This window comes from Siphateles boraxobius, unplaced genomic scaffold, assembly GCF_051911475.1.
Source record: "Siphateles boraxobius isolate OS27281-9 unplaced genomic scaffold, OSU_SipBor_1 6, whole genome shotgun sequence".
Taxonomy (NCBI): Eukaryota; Metazoa; Chordata; class Actinopteri; order Cypriniformes; family Leuciscidae; genus Siphateles; species Siphateles boraxobius.
The window spans coordinates 3,220,656-3,242,478 of record NW_027509186.1 but is presented as its reverse complement, the minus strand read 5'-3'; the positions used below and the strand labels follow the sequence as shown (position 1 = coordinate 3,242,478).

At 41.9% G+C, this 21,823-nt stretch overlaps 11 non-coding genes across 11 annotated transcripts; all 11 read left to right on the top strand.

Moving 5' to 3' along the window:
• Window positions 1-9,485: 9,485 nt before the first annotated feature.
• Window positions 9,486-9,558, top strand: trnav-aac (transfer RNA valine (anticodon AAC)). The gene has a single exon. It is a non-coding gene; the product is annotated as a tRNA-Val (tRNA).
• Window positions 9,559-10,759: 1,201 nt separating this feature from the next.
• Window positions 10,760-10,832, top strand: trnav-cac (transfer RNA valine (anticodon CAC)). The gene has a single exon. It is a non-coding gene; the product is annotated as a tRNA-Val (tRNA).
• A 1,205-nt stretch (window positions 10,833-12,037) lies between these two features.
• On the top strand, window positions 12,038-12,110 carry trnav-cac (transfer RNA valine (anticodon CAC)). Its single transcript has one exon. It is a non-coding gene; the product is annotated as a tRNA-Val (tRNA).
• Window positions 12,111-13,765: 1,655 nt separating this feature from the next.
• trnav-gac (transfer RNA valine (anticodon GAC)) lies at window positions 13,766-13,838 on the top strand. The gene has a single exon. It is a non-coding gene; the product is annotated as a tRNA-Val (tRNA).
• A 663-nt stretch (window positions 13,839-14,501) lies between these two features.
• Window positions 14,502-14,574, top strand: trnav-uac (transfer RNA valine (anticodon UAC)). The gene has a single exon. It is a non-coding gene; the product is annotated as a tRNA-Val (tRNA).
• A 475-nt stretch (window positions 14,575-15,049) lies between these two features.
• On the top strand, window positions 15,050-15,122 carry trnav-cac (transfer RNA valine (anticodon CAC)). The gene has a single exon. It is a non-coding gene; the product is annotated as a tRNA-Val (tRNA).
• A 553-nt stretch (window positions 15,123-15,675) lies between these two features.
• trnav-aac (transfer RNA valine (anticodon AAC)) lies at window positions 15,676-15,748 on the top strand. Its single transcript has one exon. It is a non-coding gene; the product is annotated as a tRNA-Val (tRNA).
• Window positions 15,749-15,871: 123 nt separating this feature from the next.
• trnav-cac (transfer RNA valine (anticodon CAC)) lies at window positions 15,872-15,944 on the top strand. The gene has a single exon. It is a non-coding gene; the product is annotated as a tRNA-Val (tRNA).
• A 936-nt stretch (window positions 15,945-16,880) lies between these two features.
• On the top strand, window positions 16,881-16,953 carry trnav-aac (transfer RNA valine (anticodon AAC)). Its single transcript has one exon. It is a non-coding gene; the product is annotated as a tRNA-Val (tRNA).
• A 123-nt stretch (window positions 16,954-17,076) lies between these two features.
• Window positions 17,077-17,149, top strand: trnav-cac (transfer RNA valine (anticodon CAC)). The gene has a single exon. It is a non-coding gene; the product is annotated as a tRNA-Val (tRNA).
• A 925-nt stretch (window positions 17,150-18,074) lies between these two features.
• trnav-aac (transfer RNA valine (anticodon AAC)) lies at window positions 18,075-18,147 on the top strand. Its single transcript has one exon. It is a non-coding gene; the product is annotated as a tRNA-Val (tRNA).
• The last annotated feature ends 3,676 nt before the right edge of the window (window positions 18,148-21,823 follow it).

Below are 21,823 nucleotides of genomic sequence, written 5' to 3'. Positions count from 1 at the left end.
ACCCGCCGAATCTTTGTGAAACAACGATGTGGAGAACAGAGATTCCAACGTATCCTTACCGTAGTTGAGCAGACTCTCTATGATACAGCGATAAGGATAGGTGCTTGAGCTTTGAGATATCAGGCGATCACCCAGGGTTATGTCGACTTGCGAAAATATTGTAGCGCCCGGGTAGTTAATGAGTCCAACCCTAGCCAGATGCGGGATATCGTCTCCGTCAGGCTGCGTGATTTTCACCCGTAGATAGAGCATGGTGTTATTGAGATCCATATAATCATCCCCGTTTCCCGCGATAAAAAACTCTATCGGGGCAGAGGGCGAAAGGGCCGATAACGGAGCTACTTCTAAATAGCTGTTTTTCTCGATGATGGTCTGTGTCAGAGGTACCGTAAATAAGTCCAGCTCGGACTTGATGCACTCTCCCGACATACGATGCAGTAACGCCATGTTAGAATATGGTTTTTACCCCTCTCTTGACCGACGCGTTTCGCCTAACAGTCTTCTTACGCTTTCTACGTACGAGTGAGCGTTTGTTTGATACATGTGTTGTTTTCTTCCTTTTCACCCCCGATTGACCACGCCTTCTCACACCGGGAGGTTTGGACGTTCTCTTACGTGCCATGACCATCAGACCAGATCCGCCTTGAGCTTTAGCATCATTGTCGTGGGAACGCATCAATACATTTGAGAAGACGTCGGATACTATATTTTTAGCAGCCGATTTTAGGTGGGGCTTTGCAATGCTGAAGCCTCTTTTTAACAGAGGTACGGCCATCCTGAACAGACCTCTAAAAATACCCCCTAAGCCGCTACCATACATAACCCCTCCCCTGGCATAACCCGGTAAAGCTCCCCCGGCTTGGTTTTGATAGTAGGCGACATAGTCCGGACTCTCTCTAGGTCTATAATGATAATTCATTTTTTGGTTTAAAGTGTAGTTTTACGATGACTTTCCCGTAAGTGAAGGGTACCGGTTTGTTTTGATCGTCCTTAACCTCTATGGTGATGTCAGTGATGTGATCCTTGGCGATCGATGCGTAATGCGGCTTGGTGTATCTAGCAATGACCGTCTTGTTGGTTTTACCCGATATATGTACGCATCTCAAAAGGGGTACGTGAGAATCGCCGACCACTTGATATTGGATAATGTCCGTGTAGACGTAGAGTGTGTAGAACCCTGCGTTGATGTCGCATTGATGGGGGGCGTACATCATAATGGTTTTCGTCAAATCTGTTTCTTTATCGTAGCTCGATTGTCCGAGATACCCGCCTTTCGCTAATCCTAAAATAATGCCGAGTCTCCCTCGGAAGTAGAGTGAAACGTTGGGTTTTGCCACCAGAAACAGTTTGTTTTTTATTTCATCATGAGTCAATACCCCATGATTTAGGATAAGTTGATTTATAACACGTACGATGGCGCGAATATTCGGGTAGTACCCTCCAGCTATGTTTAATTGCTTCGCTGTGTTTTTTTTAACCGTATCACCATCCGACGCAATGTTTAGGGTGAAATATCCTTCTTTGTCGTTAAAGCTATACCAACTTCTAGGATATTCGATTTCGACTAGTCCGACTTGCCAGGGTCCTTTCAAGCTTATAGCTTTTGGTAGTCTGGTTGTATAGCTGGATATTCGATTTTGGGGGTAAACCCACGACGATGCATTGCATGGTAGCGTGACGTAGAACCCGTGCTCGTCCATGATGGTATGATCTCATCCGTTATGGTCGATGCGTTTTAAGGAGATTGCAAGTCCACCACAGTTTTTTTATCTACATAGCTGTTGAATTTTGAAGGCCATCCTAGCCATTTCACTAAAACAAGCGTAGGTTTGCCTTGTTGTTTCTGACCTAAAATCTTTTCCACCTTAAAAGATTTGTTTTTACTCACAATTATTTTTTGCAGCTCTTTTTCATAAAAAACCCCTTCAAGGACTTCGCCGTCATAATCGCTGAGTCTGTAGACCGGGGGTTGGCGCGGGATACATGAGGATACAGTGAAAAACACTTCTGTGTAGTTCTGCTCATAACCTTTGGCAAACGGACCTCTCACTTTAGAAATCCTGACGACGTCGCCGACTTTGAACTTTAATACGGGTTTCTCGGTCTTATTCTTCTTTACATCCCCATACAAGTTTTGAAACACTTGACCCTCATTGACTCTGCTGACGTCCACGGGTCTCATTCTGATACTGCGATGATAACTGGTATTGTACCCTTGAATAATGTCCTGTAAAACATCTATGTATCGTCGTGAATTGGTAGCCGTTAAAAATCTCCACATGCGACTTTTTAACGTTCTATTAAATCGTTCAACGACGCTGGCTTTCAAATCGGTAGCGGTAGCGAAATGATTAATGTCATGCTTTTTCATGAGATTTTGAAAATGTTTGTTAAAAAATTCCTTCCCCTGATCCGTCTGCAATTTCTGTGGGACACGCCCCTCTTCGAGTATAGACTCGAACGCTTTGGTAACCTCAACCCCGCTCTTATTCTTCAACACCCTGGTCCACGCGTGTTTGGTGAAAACGTCCACGCAGGTCAGCAGATATTTATGACCGTCATTATCCTTGGCATAAGCGGTCATGTCGACCAGATCAGCCTGGAACTGAGTATCGATTCCGTATACAACCACCCTATTTCGTTTGTATTTTATCGGCGCTGTTTTGTGTAATGTGTAAGCATCCTCACCAGCCAGCCATTCTGAAACCTGTTTATCGCTTAGGCGGACTCCGCTATCTTTTAAGACGGCATCTTTTAATCGTTTTTTACCCCCTAAAGAACCTGGGTTGGACGGTGTATAATAAGCCTTTTTCATGAGCTCGGACATGATGATGATGATGTTTCACCCGCTGTGAAAGAATGAGAGGTACGGATGATTTGAATCAATCTTTTATTAAAAAAATATGGATATAATGACGTTACAGAATATACAGGCTAAGTAAAAATGGTTATAATGACATGTCTGTACACGCTAGGTAAAAAAAATGAATATAATACAACAAACATTAAGTAAAAATGGATATAATCATGCTACATGCACACTCAAGGTTAAAATGAATATAATACAACATAGTAAAAAAATGGATATAATGACGTTACAGTCTAAGTAAAACGGATATAATACAACGGTCTAATCACAATCTAGCCAGAATAAAAAGTCGCGGAACACAAACATGTTTCTGTTTAGGACATAATCGGTAAACAGTTCAATAATTTGGTCGACGTTGTTAATCAATTGACGACGTTCGACCATCTCCTCATCATCAGTGTCTAACCCCTTTGACTTTTTGACCAAATGGATACATACATCAACTACAAACGTGAACATGGATAACGTATCATAGACACCGATGTCAGACTGTGAACCGTACAGCCAATCGAGAACCTGTTTTATCACATAGAATACTTGTTCGTCATCGTCAAGACTTACGGAGATCATAGAGCACCATGTATTGTTACGACCCAGACCTCTTACATTTATCATCATTTTCTTGAGATTGGTCTCACGTGTACTGTCGTCATCATCACGTAAAATTTCAAACGGGGAATCGGATGTGTCCTCAATAATCTTGTTCATAAGACCGATGATCTGGTCTTTGTAATGATCTTTAAACATGGATGCTATAAAGTGTGTTATACTCCCCACAACGCCCATGTCGGAGGAGGTTTGGTCACTCCCCATTCACGATGGAGAGACCTTCCCAGAGATCAACGACGTCGTAGATGATCTCCTTGCAGGGTTTGTCCAGAAGTCTCCCCCTGATTTCTTCTAGCTTGGCTGTGATGAATGGTTCGTCTTTTAATTCATGCAGAATACCCCCGACTGTTCCTTGAATACGGTGGGGTCGAGATTTTAACCCACACCGGTTGAGGATAATAGTAATGATGGTATGAAAATTGGGTTTAAACAGCTTGCCTGACAGTTCATCAAAGTGTGTGTCGAAGAAGTAGTTGGGAGGGTCAAACAGGCAGGAATGCTGCAGCTGGCTAGGATGATCAATCGCACACCCCTCACATTCCTCCTTGAGCTTATCACCAATGAGATGTTGCAACAGCACCACGACCGCTGCTTTTATGATTTTGAATCCAACGTCGCTGAAACATCCGTCTGTAGCATCTAAATTGGGTTTAGCATCGGGGTCGTTGCGTCCGTCGGACTCGTAAGTCAGGTTGTGAGATCCAAGCTTTTTGTTGGATGGTGGTGAAGGTTTAGTGCAAGCGCAGTCGCACTCGATCTCCAAATCCCAGTCTAAGCGACGTTTGGTAGTTTTAGTCTGAGCCCAGTCGTTTTCAAAGCACGGTGCCAAGGCTATGCGACGTCTGGTAGTTTTGGCCGGGGGCCAGTCTTTGTGGAGACCCGATGGTCCGGCGTCGTCGGTCAGAATATGGTCGGTCACGCTATCGTCAGGGTCGAGAATGTTGCCGAAAGAGATACCGCAGCTGCACACGTGTGTGGGTTCTGGACCTCCGTCTTCAGCCATGGTTTATATGTGTTTGCTCGGGAGGGTCTGGTCGCTGGAATTTATGAGGTTGTAGAAGAGGGCGGAACGTTCTAGAATTTTAACCACGGTTTATAAAGACGCTTGGGAGGGTCTGACAGTCGAGCTTTAGGATGACTGTAGTGAATGGGCGTGGATGGCTTAGTAAACGAACTGCTGCGCGCGCATCTCTCGGGGTGGAACAGCTGCACTTTGATTTTGTTGTATCCGTCGTGCAGGTCACACCATTTGAACATTTTGTTGATGGCTGAAAAAACACTAGTCAGCAGATTCAGATCGCACCAATTGAACACAAATTGCATTTCGTACAGATCGTGATGCTCGTTAGGCCGGATAACTCCTGATCGAGTGCTGTCTAGCTTTGTCTTGTCTTTACAGCAGAATATGTAGACAGAATCATTCGGCTTCTTTTTAGTATGGTCACCTACCACACGGTACCGGGTGTTTGGGCTTACACCGTCCCACTCGGCAGTGTACAAAGGCTCTTCGCCGATGTCGTGCAGATCCTTCCAGACAAACGTGTAAAATAGAGTCCAGTCTTTTTCAGGAAATACAACACACGGATCTTCCCCAGGCTGAAACTCACCCACGCCGTCGGCGGTGTAGAGTATAACAATTCGTGAGGGTTTATGAAATTTGTACCCGAATACACGGTTACTACACATCATATATTCAGCTTGAGTCCATTCCGAAGTTTCATGGAGAAAGTTTGTCAAACGGACGTGTCCAATGGCCTTTCTCGGTGCCATAGTCAGACTTTCCATCATCTTGCTGGTCAGCGCCATCTCTGGGGTTTTAGGGGAGGATGAACCATCCATGCTCATGTAGCTCATGGTTCTCTTTCTGGTCTGGCTACAACACACAGTCCCTATTTATATACCGTGCTCAGGAATGCCAGGATATCGGATGACACGCACACACTCACAGACAGACGCACACACACACAGTGCGGAGACTGTCAACTTTAATCCAATTCTTCACCATAGTGAAACGGTAAGATGATTTTACTTTTGTAATTCTAATCTATTCTAATCTATATGCGACATTAGAAAAATTATTTTCTCACCCCGACACGGAGGGGATTTCCCACACCAAGAAGTTATTTCCCCCCGGGGTCAATAGGTCAAAATCAATGGGGCAAAGACAACTGGCAAAGACAACTGGCCACTTCACATATCATACAAAGGTCAATAGGGTAAAGACAACTGTCAACTTGATCGATCGATAGGTCAAAGGTTAATCCCTAAATTAAGCGACCTCCGGAACAACCCCTCCGGAAGGTCAAAGGTTAATCCCTACATCAAAGGACCTCCGGAACACCCTCCGGAAGGTCAAAGGTTAGCCCCGCCCACCTGTCAATCATAGGGTCATAAATCATTTTGACATAAGCCGAATGGTTATAACTACTCACACTGCTTGCAGGGCAGATTATGGGAAGGAGCCATCTTCTAAAAAGCACATCCATCTCATCAATAGGTTTCTGTAGTGTAGTGGTCATCACATTCGCCTAACTCGCGAAAGGTCCTCGGTTTGAAACCGAGCAGAAACAGTGGTTGGGGTCTGACAGAAAATTTATACTGTTTGCCACGCTAGGTGAGTGTAGCGCTCATTTCCTTTATACGCTTTTTAACTCTCTTGGGTCGTTTTTTTTCCACATAGCAGCAACATAGACTTAAAATACTCCGTCATTTTACGTCATATAAATAAAATCAATACATGATTATAAACTATAGAGGGTCTTCTTTTTTTGTGTACACTCACATTAACATCAAAACCGTGTGCTTTTGTAAAATGAAGAAAATAAACAGGGTGTGCTTTCTGCCTCTCTGTCTCCGTTAAATTTTTTTCTGGTGCACGTCTCTAAACTTAAACAAAGCTCAGCGAATACTATTCACACAAGCACGAGCAATATATCTTTATAATCATTTAAGTTTGTACTTTTAAAATATCTAATTCAAAACTAAAATAAATATTCTCTGTTTATGTAATCTATTAAAAAAGAGAGAGGTGTCAGCCGATCTCATTATCGTTCTCTTAGCTCATTATTCTGCTAATCTGACACGCCCACGGAGAGCGCGCGGTATTCAAACGCAAATGATCTGAAGCAACACATGCAAAGTGTCAACGCCCCTCATAAATGCGATAACACAACAAATGTAATCATCAGATTAATGTAGCCTACTATTTCTTCTTGCGAGGCTGTGTGAGGAGTAATCCTGGGACATTTACCTCAGAACATGTGCTGTTTTTTTTTCATTCCGAGGAGCAACGGATCCATCTGATAAGTAAGTTCTTTATTATTATTGTTCTAATCGCGATATCATAGTGTATGTAAACCGCAAAAAGACTGTTTAAATATTAATCGCGTCTGTGTGTGAATGAATGAACTGAACAGTTTTTACCAAACCCTATTGCTATACTGAGATGAGTGAAAATCGACTGAAATATGTTGAAATAACGTTAAAATGTCTTTGTATTAGCAACGTATTAAACTGCAAATTAAAATTTATGCCCTAATATAGGCTCATAAAAACAACAAACGATATGCCTATGTTACAGACGAAATATGAAAGACAACATTTTGTTGACTAGTTTTGGATAGATTATTAACTGTTTAATGTAAAATATGCTACTGCCACATTGAATAAGCTTTTGTTCACCAATTTCTGCTCAAATGTTATATATTACGCTATGTTTGTTTTGTCAAAAATAAAGTCATCAAGTAGGATGCTATTATAGTGTTTGTTCCAATGTAGGCTTTATTCAAACTAATGAATCCTTAACTATGAAATATGTATGATAAAATGTATAATTTAGTTTTTACAAAGAAATATGAAATATCCATCTGAGAAGTAAGTTTTTTTATTATTGTTCTAATCGCGATATCATAGTGTATGTAAACTGCAAAAAGACTGTTTAAATATGAATCGCGTGTGTGAATGAATGAACTGAACAGTTTTTACCAAACCCTATTGCTATACTGAGATGAGTGAAAATCGACTGAAATAGGTTGAAATAACGTTAAAATGTCTTTGTATTAGCAACGTATTAAACTGCAAATTAATATTTATATGCCCTAATATAGGCTATCATAAAAACAACAAACAATATGCCTATGTTACAGAAGAAATATGAAAGACAACATTTTGTTGACTAGTTTTAAATAGATTATTAACTATTTACTGTAGCCTAAACTATAGACTACTGCCACATTGAATAAGCTTTTGTTCACCAATTTCTGCTCAAATGTTAAATATATTAGGCTATGTTTGTTTTGTCAAAAATAAAGTCATCAACTAGGATGCTATTATAGTGTTTGTTCCAATGTAGGCTTTATTCAAACTAATGAATCCTTAAATTTGAAATATGTATGATAAAATGTACACTTTAGTTTTTACAAAGAAATATTACACTTGAAATATTGTTATTTTAATTGTTGCTGTAATTGTAACCTTTTTAATAAAATAGCAAATAATATATTTACAAGGTAGATGTAAAGAAAATATTAAAAGGTCAATATAAGCCTTCTCTTCAAATTATTTGTATTGTGTTTTATTAGTGACAAATTTGGGGAGAGGATACATATTCAAAACTTTCTGAAAATACAGTATGAGAATTAACTACACAATTACTAGAAATGTTCACCTTGGATATTATACAATTTGCAAGCAAAAATACAAGTGGAAAAATACTATTTTTTATAGATGTTTCCAACTGTGAACCAATTTTGTAGTATATATACACATTTCTTTTCTTGTGTCCTTGTATTCTTTCTTGTGGCTCAGTGACACACCTGTGGAAAGCTCATTATGCGGCTCATTAAGCAGGTCTTTTGTCTTCACAGGTGTGAATCAGACCATTATACATGAGTCACGCCCATTTCGCATATTGCCTTTCCAAACAAAAAGTGTTTTACTAAATTTAAATCAATGTATTGTTTTATGTGAATGATTTGGAAGGATGATTTTCAGATCATTTTGAAGCAAAAATCCTAGGCGAGAACATCAATTAGTCAAAAGTCTTGTGGACACATATTTAGTATGTGTTTTGTGGCCTTATTTCAGAGACTTTAAGTTTTAGTTTTTTCAATAACCATGCATAAACAATATTCTCTCAAAAATACAAACATGTACATACATCTTGCTAACATATTATGGTAGCCCTGTTTGTGCTATATAGAGTGAATTTACACCTTTGCCATTAACATGTTTATAAATAACTGAAAAAAGCTCAAATGTTAGAGCATGTCAGAACACCTCCAGAACCCCAAAAACACTTTGGACCCCAGAGGGTTAACAAGCGTGCACCTAAAGATTTATGTCTGCCACCTGAAGACGTGTTTCCGTAGTGCAGAGGTTATCACGTTCGCCTCACACGCGAAAAGGTCCCAAGTTCGAAACTGGGTGGAAACAGTGGGTGGTTTTTGCAAAAATTTCGTATGCGATTTTCTGTTGAGCAGGTCAGTACACTTGCAGGGATGTTTGTGGTTTAATCTCTTTAGAAAAGGACAAAAATAAAACAAATGACCGTTGAGGTTTCCTGTACAGTAATAAAAAATGTTTGGTCTGCAAACAAAATTAGCAGCTTTTTGCCATTTTTAAAACACTGGGCAGTCTATAGTTTCAGTCGCTTTTGAACAAGCGTACCCCAGAAGCGGTGGGACTGACGTCCAAATCAAGTTTCGGAAGTTAAGTGGTTATCACGTTTGCTTTACACGCGAAAGGTCCTCAGTTCAAAACTGGGCGGAAACAAGTGGATGCGTTTTAAATATAAATGCTGCAATTCGCTACAAAACCCTTACTTTTGAGACAGGTGAAGGCCATCGTACCAAGGAGCTGTAGGCAGACTGCCATGCCGAATGACACTAGGTGGGTGCCGAATGACCTCTGTTCTGTTGTTTGTGGAATTCACAGACTGTCACACTGCTTGCAGAGCAGATTATGGGAAGGAGCCATCTTCTAAAAAGCACATGCACCTCATCAATAGGTTTCTGTAGTGTAGTGGTCATCACATTCGCCTAACACGCGAAAGGTCCTCGGTTCGAAACCGAGCAGAAACAGTGGTTGGATTCTGACAGAAAACTTTAACTCTTTTCCACGCTAGGTGGGTGCAGCGCTCATTTCCTTTATATGCTTTTTAATAAGCGTGCACCTAAAGATTAATGTCTGCAACCTGAAGACGTGTTTGTAGTGTAGTGGTTATCACGTTTGCCTCACACGCGATAAGTCCCCAGTTCGAAACTGGGCGGAAACTGTGGGTGATTTTTGCAAAAAATTCGTATGCGATTTTCTGTTGAGCAGGTCAGTACACTTGCAGGGATGTTTGTGGTTTAATCTCTTAGAAAAGGACAAAAATAAAACAAATGACCATTGAGGTTTCCTGTACAGTAATATAAAATGTTCGGTCTGCCAACAAAATTAGCAGCTTTTTGCCATGTTAAAAACACTGGGCAGTCTATAGTTTCAGTCGCTTTTGAAAAAGCGTACCCTAGAAGCGGTGGGACTGACGTCCAAATCAAGTTTCTGAAGTGTAGTGGTTACCACGTTTGCTTTACACGTGAAAGGTCCTCAGTTCAAAACTGTGTGGAAACAAGTGGATGCATTTTAAATATAAATGCTGCAATTCGCTACAAAACCCTTACTTTTGAGACAGGTGAAGGCCATCGTACCAAGGAGCTGTAGGCAGACTGCCATGCCGAATGACCTCTGTTCTGTTGTTTGTGGAATTCAAAGACTGTCACACTGCTTGCAGAGCAGATTATGGGAAGGAGCCATCTTCTAAAAAGCACATGCCATGATATCACGTTCGCTTTACACGCAAAGGTCTTCAGTTCAAAACTGGGCGGAAACAAGTGGAGGCATGTTAAATATTAATGCTGCAATTCGATACAAAACCCTTACTTTTAAGACAGGTGAAGGCCATCGTACCCAGGAGCTGTAGGCAGACTGCCATGCCGAATGACCTCTGTTCTGTTGTTTGTGGAATTCACAAACTGTCACACTGCTTGCAGAGTAGATTATGGGAAGGACCCATCTTCTAAAAAGCACATGTGCCTCATCAATAGGTTTCTGTAGTGTAGTGTTCATCATGTTTGCCTAACACGAGAAAGGTCCTCTGTTCGAAACCGAGCAGAAACAGTGGTTGGATTCTGACAGAATATTTAAACTGTTTGCCACGCTAGGTGGTAGCAGCGCTCATTTCCTTTATATGCTTTTTAATAAGCGTGCACCTAAAGATTTATGTCTGCATCATGAAGACGTGTTTCCGTAGTGTAGTGCTTATCACGTTCGCCTCACACGCGAAAGGTCCCCAGTTCGAAACTGGGCGGAAACTAAGGGTGGTTTTTGCAAAAATTTCGTATGCGATTTTCTGTTGAGCAGGTCAGTACACTTGCAGGGATGTTTGTGGTTTAATCTCTTTAGAAAAGGACAAAAAGAAAACAAATGACCATTGAGGTTTCCTGTACAGTAATATAAAATGTTCGGTCTGCCAACAAAATTAGCAGCTTTTTGCCATCTTAAAAACACTGGGCAGTCTATAGTTTCAGTCGCTTTTGAACAAGCGTACGCTAGAAGAGGTTGGAATGAGATCCAAACCAAGTTTCCGTAGTGTAGTGGTAATCACGTTTGCTTTACACGTGAAAGGTCCTCAGTACAAAATTGGGTGGAAACAAGTGGAGGCATGTTAAATACAAATGCTGCAATTCGCTACAAAAACCTTACTTTTAAGACAGGTGAAGGCCATCGTATCAAGGAGCTGTAGGCAGACTGCCATGCCGAATGACACTAGGTGGGTGCCGAATGACCTTTGTTCTGTTGTTTGTGGAATTTACAGACTGTCACACTGCTTGCAGGGCAGATAATGGGAAGGAGCCATCTTCTAAAAAGCACATCCCTCTCAACAATATGTTTCTGTAGTGTAGTGGTCATCACATTCGCCTAACAAAATTAGCAGCTTTTTGCCATGTTAAAAACACTGGGCAGACTGTCACACTGCTTGCAGAGCAGAAACAGTGGTTGGATTCTGACAGAAAATTTTAACTTTTTGCCACACTAGGTGGGTGCAGCGCTCATTTCCTTTATATGCGTTTTAATAAGGGTGCACCTAAAGATTTATGTCTGCAACCTGAAGACTTGGATGTTTGTTGTTTAATCTCTTTAGAAAAGGACAAAAATAAAACAAATGACCATTGAGGTTTCCTGTACAGTAATATAAAATGTTCGGCCAACAAAATTAGCAGCTTTTTGCCATGTTAAAAACACTGGGCAGACTGTCACACTGCTTGCAGGGCAGATTATGGGAAGGAGCCATCTTCTAACAATCACATGCACCTCATCAATAGGTGTCTGTAGTGTAGTGTTCATCACGTTCGCCTAACACGCGAAAGGTCCTCGGTTCGAAACCGAGCAGAAACAGTGGTTGGATTCTGACAGAAAATTTTAACTGTTTGCCACACTAGGTGGGTGCAGCGCTCATTTCCTTTATATGCTTTTTAATAAGGGTGCACCTAAAGATTTATGTCTGCAACCTGAAGACTTGTTTCCATAGTGTAGTGGTTATCACGTTTGCCTCACACGCGAAAGGTCCCCAGTTCGAAACTGGGCGGAAACTGTGGGTGTTTTTTGCAAAAATTTCGTATGCGATTTTCTGTTGAGCAGGTCAGTACACTTGCAGGGATGTTTGTAGTTTAATCTCTTTAAAAAAGGACAAAAATAAAACAAATGACCATTGAGGTTTCCTGTGAAGTAATAGAAAATGTTCGGTCTGCCAACAAAATTAGCAGCTTTTTGCCAAGTTAAAAACACCGGGCAGTCTATAGTTTCAGTCGCTTTTGAACAAGCGTACGCTAGAAGTGGTGGGACTGACGTCTAAATCAAGTTTCCGTAGTGTAGTGGTTATCACGTTTGCTTTACACGCGAAAGGTCCTCAGTTCAAAACTTGGCGGAAACAAGTGGAGGCATTTTAAATGTAATGCTCCAATTCGCTACAAAACCCTTGCTTTTGAGAGAGGTGAAGGCCATCGTACCAAGAAGCTGTAGGCAGACTGCCATGCCGAATGACCTCTGTTCTGTTGTTTGTGGAATTCACAGACTGTCACACTGCTTGCAGAGCAGATTATGGGATGGAGCCATCTTCTAAAAAGCACATGCCATGATATCACGTTCGCTTTACACACGAAAGGTCTTCAGTTCAAAACTGGGCGGAAACAAGTGGAGGCATGTTAAATATAAATCCTGCAATTCGATACAAAACCCTTACATTTAAGACAGGTGAACGCCATCGTACCCAGGAGCTGTAGGCAGACTGCCATGCCGAATGACCTCTGTTCTGTTGTTTGTGGAATTCACAGACTGTCACACTGCTTGCAGAGTAGATTATGGGAAGGAGCCATCTTCTAAAAAGCACATGTACCTCATCAATAGGTTTCTGTAGTGTAGTGTTCATCACGTTCGCCTAACACGCGAAAGGTCCTCGGTTCGAAACCGAGCAGAAGCAGTGGTTGGATTCTGACAGAAAATTTTAACTGTTTGCCACACTAGGTGGGTGCAGTGCTCATTTCCTTTATATGCTTTTTAATAAGGGTGCACCTAAAGATTTATGTCTGCAACCTGAAGACTTGTTTCCATAGTGTAGTGGTTATCACGTTCGCCTCACACCCGAAAGGTCCCCAGTTCAAAACTGGGCGGAAACTAAGGGTGGTTTTTGCAAAAATTTCGTATGCGATTTTCTGTTGAGCAGGTCAGTATACTTGCAGGGATGTTTGTGGTTTAATCTCTTTAGAAAAGGACAAAAAGAAAACAAATGACCATTGAGGTTTCCTGTACAGTAATATAAAATGTTCGGTCTGCCAACAAAATTAGCAGCTTTTTGCCATGTTAAAAACACTGGGCAGTCTATAGTTTCAGTCGCTTTTGAACAAGCGTACGCTAGAAGAGGTTGGAATGAGATCCAAACCAAGTTTCCGTAGTGTAGTGGTTATCACGTTTGCTTTACACGTGAAAGGTCCTCAGTACAAAATTGGGTGGAAACAAGTGGAGGCATGTTAAATACAAATGCTGCAATTCGCTACAAAACCCTTACTTTTAAGACAGGTGAAGGCCATCGTATCAAGGAGCTGTAGGCAGACTGCCATGCCGAATGACACTAGGTGGGTGCCGAATGACCTTTGTTCTGTTGTTTGTGGAATTTACAGACTGTCACACTGCTTGCAGGGCAGATAATGGGAAGGAGCCATCTTCTAAAAAGCACATCCCTCTCAACAATAGGTTTCTGTAGTGTAGTGGTCATCACATTCGCCTGACACGCGAAAGGTCCTCGGTTCAAAACCGACTAGAAACAGTGGTTGGATTCTGACAGAAAATTTAAACTCTTTGGCACGTTAGGTGGGTGCAGCGCTCATTTCCTTTATATGCTTTTTAATAAGCGTGCACCTAAAGATTTATGTCTGCAACCTGAAGACGTGTTTGTAGTGTAGTGGTTATCACGTTCGCCTCACACGCGAAAAGTCCCCAGTTTGAAACTGGGCGGAAACTGTGGGTGATTTTTGCAAAAAATTCGTATGCGATTTTCTGTTGAGCAGGTCAGTACACTTGCAGGGATGTTTGTTGTTTAATCTCTTTAGAAAAGGACAAAAATAAAACAAATGACCATTGAGGTTTCCTGTACAGTAATATAAAATGTTCGGCCAACAAAATTAGCAGCTTTTTGCCATGTTAAAAACACTGGGCAGTCTAGTTTCAGTCGCTTTTGAACAAGCGTACACTAGAAGTGGTGGGAATGAGGTCCAAACCAAGTTTCCGTAGTGTAGTGGTTATCTCGTTTGCTTTACACGCGAAAGGTCCTCAGTTCAAAATTGGTTGGAAACAAGTGGAGGCATTTTAAATGTAATGCTCCAATTCGCTACAAAACCCTTGCTTTTGAGACAGGTGAAGGCCATCGTACCAAGGAGCTGTAGGCAGACTGCCATGCCGAATCACACTAGGTGGGTGCTGTCCAAATCAAGTTTCCGTAGTGTAGTGGTTATCACGTTTGCTTTACACGCAAAAGGTCCTCAGTTCAAAACTGGGCGGAAACAAGTGGATGCATTTTAAATATAAATGCTACAAAACCCTTACTTTTGAGACAGGTGAAGGCCATCGTACCAAGGAGCTGTAGGCAGACTGCCATGCAGAATGACCTCTGTTCTGTTGTTTGTGGAATTTACAGACTGTCACACTGCTTGCAGAGCAGATTATAGAAGAGGTGGGACTAACGTGCAAATCAAGTTTCCGTAGTGTAGTGGTTATCACGTTTGCTTTACTCGCGAAAGGTCCTCAGTTCTAAACTGGGCGGAAACAAGTGGATGCATTTTAAATATAAATGCTGCAATTCGCTACAAAACCCTTACTCTTGAGACATGTGAAGGCCATCGTACCAAGGAGTTGTAGGCAGACTTCCATGCCGAATGACCTCTGTTCTGTTGTTTGTGGAATTCACAGACTGTCACACTGCTTGCAGAGCAGATTATGGGAAGGAGCCATCTTCTAAAAAGCACATGTCCTCATCAATAGGTTTCTGTGGTGTAGTGGTTATCACGTTCGCCTCACACGAGAAAGGTCCCCAGTTCGAAACTGGGCGGAAACTGTGGGTGATTTTTGCAAAACTTTCGTATGCGATTTTCTGTTGAGCAGGTCAGTACACTTGCAGGGATGTTTGTGGTTTAATCTCTTTAGAAAAGGACAAAAATAAAACAAATGACCATTGAGGTTTCCTGTACAGTAATATAAAATGTTCGGTCTGCCAACAAAATTAGCAGCTTTTTGCCATGTTAAAAACACTGGGCAGTCTATAGTTTCAGTCGCTTTTGAACAAGCGTACCCTAGAAGAGGTGGGACTGACATCCAAATCAATTTTCCGTAGTGTAGTGGTTATCACGTTCGCTTTACACGCGAAAGGTGCTCAGTTCAAAACTGGGCGGAAACAAGTGGAGGCATGTTAAATATAAATGCTGCAATTCGCTACAAAACCCTTACTTTTGAGACAGGTGAAGGCCATCGTACCAAGGAGCTGTAGGCAGACTGCAATGCCGAATGACCTCTGTTCTGTTGTTTGTGGAATTCACAGACTGTCACACTGCTTGCAGAGCAGATTATGGGAAGGAGCCATTTTCTAAAAATCACATGCACCTCATCAATAGGTTTCTGTAGTGTAGTGGTCATCACGTTCGCCTAACACGCGAAAGGTCCTCGGTTCGAAACCGAGCAGAAACAGTGGTTGGATTCTGACAGAAAATTTTATCTGTTTGCCACACTAGGTGGGTGCAGCGCTCATTTCCTTTATATGCTTTTTAATAAGGGTGCACCTAAAGATTTATGTCTGCAACCTGAAGACTTGTTTCCATAGTGTAGTGGTTATCACGTTTGCCTCACACGCGAAAGGTCCCCAGTTCGAAACTGGGCGGAAACTGTGGGTGTTTTTTGCAAAAATTTCGTATGCGATTTTCTGTTGAGCAGGTCAGTACACTTGCAGGGATGTTCTTGGTTTAATGACCTCTGTTCTGTTGTTTGTGGAATTCACAGACTGTCACACTGCTTGCAGAGTAGATTATGGGAAGGAGCCATCTTCTAAAAAGCACATGCCATGATATCACGTTCGCTTTACACGCAAAGGTCTTCAGTTCAAAACTGGGCGGAAACAAGTGGAGGCATGTTAAATATAAATGCTGCAATTCGATACAAAACCCTTACATTTAAGACAGGTGAAGGCCATCGTACCCAGGAGCTGTAGGCAGACTGCCATGCCGAATGACCTCTGTTCTGTTGTTTGTGGAATTCACAGACTGTCACACTGCTTGCAGAGTAGATTATGGGAAGGAGCCATCTTCTAAAAAGCAAATGTACCTCATCAATAGGTTTCTGTAGTGTAGTGTTCATCACGTTCGCCTAACACGCAAAAGGTCCTCTGTTCGAAACCGAGCAGAAACAGTGGTTGGATTCTGACAGAAAATGTAAACTTTTTGCCACGCTAGGTGGTAGCAGTGCTCCTTTCCTTTATCAAGGAGCTGTAGGCAGACTGCCATGCCGAATGACACTAGGTGGGTGCCGTCCAAATCAAGTTTCCGTAGTGTAGTGGTTATCACGTTCGCTTTACACGCGAAAGGTGCTCAGTTCAAAACTGGGCGTAAACAAGTGGAGGCATGTTAAATATAAATGCTGCAATTCGCTACAAAACCCTTACTTTTGAGACAGGTGAAGGCCATCGTACCAAGGAGCTGTAGGCAGACTGCAATGCCGAATGACCTCTGTTCTGTTGTTTGTGGAATTCACAGACTGTCACACTGCTTGCAGAGCAGATTATGGGAAGGAGCCATCTTGTAAAAAATCACATGCACCTCATCAATAGGTTTCTGTAGTGTAGTGGTCATCACGTTCGCCTAACACGCGAAAGGTCCTCGGTTCGAAACCGAGCAGAAACAGTGGTTGGATTCTGACAGAAAATTTTATCTGTTTGCCACACTAGGTGGGTGCAGCGCTCATTTCCTTTATATGCTTTTTAATAAGGGTGCACCTAAAGATTTATGTCTGCAACCTGAAGACTTGTTTCCATAGTGTAGTGGTTATCACGTTTGCCTCACACGCGAAAGGTCCCCAGTTCGAAACTGGGCGGAAACTGTGGGTGTTTTTTGCAAAAATTTCGTATGCGATTTTCTGTAGAGCAGGTCAGTACACTTGCAGGGATGTTCTTGGTTTAATGACCTCTGTTCTGTTGTTTGTGGAATTCACAGACTGTCACACTGCTTGCAGAGTAGATTATGGGAAGGAGCCATCTTCTAAAAAGCACATGCCATGATATCACGTTCGCTTTACACGCAAAGGTCTTCAGTTCAAAACTGTGCGGAAACAAGTGGAGGCATGTTAAATATAAATGCTACAATTCGATACAAAACCCTTACATTTAAGACAGGTGAAGGCCATCGTACCCAGGAGCTGTAGGCAGACTGCCATGCCGAATGACCTCTGTTCTGTTGTTTGTGGAATTCACAGACTGTCACACTGCTTGCAGAGTAGATTATGGGAAGGAGCCATCTTCTAAAAAGCACATGTACCTCATCAATAGGTTTCTGTAGTGTAGTGTTCATCACGTTCGCCTAACATGCAAAAGGTCCTCTGTTCGAAACCGAGCAGAAACAGTGGTTGGATTCTGACAGAAAATTTAAACTTTTTGCCACGCTAGGTGGTAGCAGTGCTCCTTTCCTTTATCAAGGAGCTGTAGGCAGACTGCCATGCCGAATGACACTAGGTGGGTGCCGTCCAAATCAAGTTTCCGTAGTGTAGTGGTTATCACGTTTGCTTTACACGCAAAAGGTCCTCAGTTCAAAACTGGGCTTAAACAAGTGGATGCATTTTAAATATAAATGCTACAGAACCCTTACTTTTGAGACAGGTGAAGGCCATCGTACCAAGGAGCTGTAGGCAGACTGCCATGCAGAATGACCTCTGTTCTGTTGTTTGTGGAATTTACAGACTGTCACACTGCTTGCAGAGCAGATTATGGGAAGGAGCCATCTTCTAAAAAGCACATGCACCTCATCAATAGGTTTCTGTAGTGTAGTGGTCATCACATTCGCCTAACACGCGAAAGGTCCTCGGTTCGAAACCGAGCAGAAACAGTGGTTGGATTCTGACAGAAAACTTTAACTCTTTGCCACGCTAGGTGGGTGCAGCGCTCATTTCCTTTATATGCTTTTTAATAAGCGTGCACCTAAAGATTAATGTCTGCAACCTGAAGACGTGTTTGTAGTGTAGTGGTTATCACGTTCGCCTCACATGCGAAAAGTCCCCAGTTTGAAACTGGGCGGAAACTGTGGGTGATTTTTGCAAAAATTTCGTATGCGATTTTCTGTTGAGCAGGTCAGTACACTTGCAGGGATGTTTGTGGTTTAATCTCTTAGAAAAGGACAAAAATAAAACAAATAACCATTGAAGTTTCCTGTACAGTAATATAAAATGTTCGGTCTGCCAACAAAATTATAGGCGGCGAGCTACATAGGCCTACCGTGCACCCCCCCCACCTCCCAACAAAACCATACTTTTCTGAAAGGTCTGGATGTGTAGAATATGAATCTGAATGTTAACATTGAAAATTTTGGGTTGCACTACCTGTTTTAGGCCTGTGAATAGGGAAACCCTAAAAAACGATTTTAAGCGATTTTAACAAGTCGAAATTGGCCTAGTCAATCAGAACTGCTTTTAGGTGACCCATTACACACTCAAGCTTAACATATGATGACTTAGATCAAAGGGCACCCTATACTGCTTCCTGGTAAGTGACTAAAATTAATATAGTTAAGGCCTTATGTTGATTTAATGAGCCCATTTCCTATATACAGCATGCACACACACACGAAGGGCCAATCCCAAAGTGAGCCCTGAGGACTAAGGACTAAAGACTCACAGACTTAATTGATCTCAGGTGCTAAGTGAGTGAGTGTGTGAGACCACATGAGCTCAGATAGGTATAGATGGGATTGGAACAGCACTTCACAATGTTTAATAACAAAGACGTTGCTGACACGTGCACCATCTACGTGTGTCGTGCTGTTGTTTACCTTTGTAATTTCCGGATTTCCCATGCACACAGACACACACTAACTATATACAAAAACTACAAACAGCATGGAAAAGAACTATATACAGCATGCAAGCATGCACCCAGACACACAAACGCACAATAACTATATACTAGAACTACATACAGCATGGAAAATAACTATATACAGCATGCACACACACACACAAATTCACAAGAACTGTATACAGCATGCACACAGACACACACAATAACTATATACAATAACTACATACAGCATGGAAAAGAACTATATACAGCATGCACACAGACACACAAACGCACAATAACTATATACAAGAACTACATATAGCATTGAAATTAACTATATACAGCATGCACACACACACAAATTCAAAAGAACTATATACAGCATGCACTCAGACACACAAAATAACTATATACAAAAACTACAATCAGCATGGAAAATAACTATATACAGCATGCACACAGACACACAAAATAACTAGGCCTATATACAAAAGCTAAAATCAGCATGGAAAAGAACTATATACAGCATGCAAGCATGCACACAGACACACAAACGCACAATAATTATATACAAGAACTACATACAGCATTGAAAATAACTATATACTGAATGCGCACACACACACAAATGCACAAGAACACACATTAACACACCAGACCTATATACATCATGCGCACACACACACACACACACACACACACACACACACACACACACACACACACACACACACACACACACACACACACACACACACACACACACACACACACACACATGCTGTAAGAGAACTACAGCATACATAGCTTCCCTTTCCCAAAGAAACACTGAACAAATAGTAGGTATAATGACCTACTATTAGGGTAATATGTTTTACCAATCAATAAAATACATGTATATTTCATGCATATGTCCGGTGTAACATGACACTCAAACTGTTTTTCAATCCTGGTCTGACTCAGAGTTGTCATCATCAGATAAGTACTGTTCATCTGTTACGCTATCATCATCTGATTCATCTTCCTCATCCCTGCCACTCACAGATTCAATGATATCTGCCAATTGCTGTGGGAGAACACATCCCTCATACCACAGAGGCTCAATCTTTTGGTCAACCAGTGTCCAACCGTGTCCATTGCAAGCATCAGGGATGTCAGGGTTGGCAATATGGGCCACCTTCCATATTCCAACCTGGTAGTTAACCCTGCTGATGTGTTGCTCTAAACTCCTCCCACATGGGGGAAGTGTAGCCAGGTCCACATTTCTTGAGTGGGCTAGATGCTTGTCATCTTTGGAGCACAGCTCACTCATTCGCAAGAAACGCAACTCATCAACACTTCGTACTCGTGGTCTACTAAACAGAGCACAGGTGAACTCATTGAGGAGATCAAAGAGATCCCTCGGTACATCCCATGTGTCTCCCAGCCTGGCAAGAGTTTCTCCAAACTTTGGCATCCTAGAGAGGGTTTTCAATGGCCTGACTTTGCCTAACCCCTTGAATGCACTAGTGGTATCACAACCACTGAAGGCGTGAAGTGCCATTAGTTCTGTCAAATGTTGCTGAGAGTAACTACGAGACATTTCACTCACATCAATGAGCCTTTTCTTGTTTCCTGTGCCAGTGTGAAACATAATATTTAAGTCTGACATTGCCAGAGCATAGTGTAACAAGATGAAAAATATGTCAGTATCAGGACTCTTAACGACAACATTGCTGTAGTTGTTGTCTCTGGCAAAGTCACAGTAGAGAATGACTCTAGAATCTGTCTCTTCTTGGGTAGACTTAAGGCTCAGGACTTCTGTTCTGCATGTTGAGCTGCCATCTTCAGACGTTAGCAGATATGCTGTTCCTTCACAGGTTATGATCACTTGTCTCCCATGTAGCTTCCTGGCATATGAGTCTTCACTCCAAAGGCGGATGAGTAGTGCAATAAATTGTTGCTTGTTTTCATCATTGGCGAGGAACTGTTTCCAATCTGCTGGCCTTTTGGTATTTTCACCTTTTATGATAAGCTTTTGACCACAACCCCTCCTCTGTCTTTCCATTGTTTTCACAGAATTGGGGAAGTAACTATCTGTGCTGAACACAACATTGCCTGTCTTTGGCATCATGTCAAACACCTTACTGCATATCTGTTTGAAGCTGCCTGGTACCTCCTTCAAGAAGTAAAAGTAGGCATTTCCATCAATAATTACAAGAGTTTGATCTGTGGATGGTAGGGCAGCATCATTGATGTCTTTTACCAGGTAAGCAAATGACTTTGACTTATCTGTTTTGGACAAGAAACCATCAGCAGTGCCTATACTGTACGGCACAGGAGTCAAGGGGTACGTGAGTAGTTCCCTCATGTCCAATTGTAGACCTTGCTGTTGGGACTTCATGAACAACTGGAAAGCAATGTTCCCTTGCTGCTGATACTGTATTACTTTGTGTGTTGTTGTTGTAACTTTGCTCTTTTTGTTCATGTCCGTGAAGGTTTTGAGGCCAAGGCGCTTGATAGGCTCAAAGAAGTCACAACCTTTTTCCAGGCGTGTCGCAATAAAAATATCCTTGGCAACCTTGCCTGCTTGTTCAGCTCTCAAAACATCTCTTTGGACCTCAGCAGATACTGCAGCATCAGAAGAAAGAATAAACAAGTTGTCAGTGCTTCCCAACTCAAAAGGGTTAAGGAAGCTCTCCACTGCCTCAATTGTTTTTCTCACCAACTTTTCACTCCTCAACATC